Raw genomic sequence first — 777 nt, forward strand, 5'->3', positions numbered from 1 at the left:
TCTCTCTGTCTCAAATAAATAAATAAAATCTTTAAAAAAAAAAAAAAAGAAAAGGGAATGTCTGCTAAATACCTTGTGACTGAATTTTGTACTCCCACCGTCTAGCTGTCCTATGAATCCATGCTTCTTGCCTCACCTGCCCTCAGACTCGGTTCTCTTTTGACCGAACCGTAAGCCACGTCAGTATTTTAATGATTGCACTGACATCTGGTGGTCATTTCCAGGTGTTTCTCCGGGCCTCTCCTGTACTAGGTGATGGATCGATCTGTACCTCATACTCCATCAAAGCCACTTTTATCTGAGCCCTGCAGCGACCAGACATGTCACTCTAATTCCTAGTAAGCTGTTGATAGCCCGTAACACCTAGATGTATTGTTTGTGTGTGTGTGTGTGTGTGTTTTCCTCAAGAGGTATTTAGATTAGAGGCAGGGATGGTGGTAGTGTGGAACGGGTCCGGTAAAATGATAAATAACATCAGAAACTCAAATTTCGTCATGGAATTTCAGGCTTATGAGGGAGGTATCTTGATACAGAGGTGTCCTTCCTAAAATGATACCAAGTAGGCCAAAAGCCTTCAAGTTCCTGGTAGCAACAAGTCAACACCACGGCCGATGTGATGGGGCCCCCACTGGAGAAATTCTGAAGCAAGAAGTTGGACATGTGGTAAACGGCCTTCTTCGGGGATCTGGCTAACAGAAAGGGGAGGGAGGCGTCTGATGGAGGAAAATAGAGAAAGTCAGAAAACCAGACTTCAAAGTCTGGCTTTCCCTTGTCCCC

Source organism: Leptonychotes weddellii, chromosome X, assembly GCF_054177405.1.
Source record: "Leptonychotes weddellii isolate Sample4059 chromosome X, ASM5417740v2, whole genome shotgun sequence".
In the NCBI taxonomy this organism is placed as follows: Eukaryota; Metazoa; Chordata; class Mammalia; order Carnivora; family Phocidae; genus Leptonychotes; species Leptonychotes weddellii.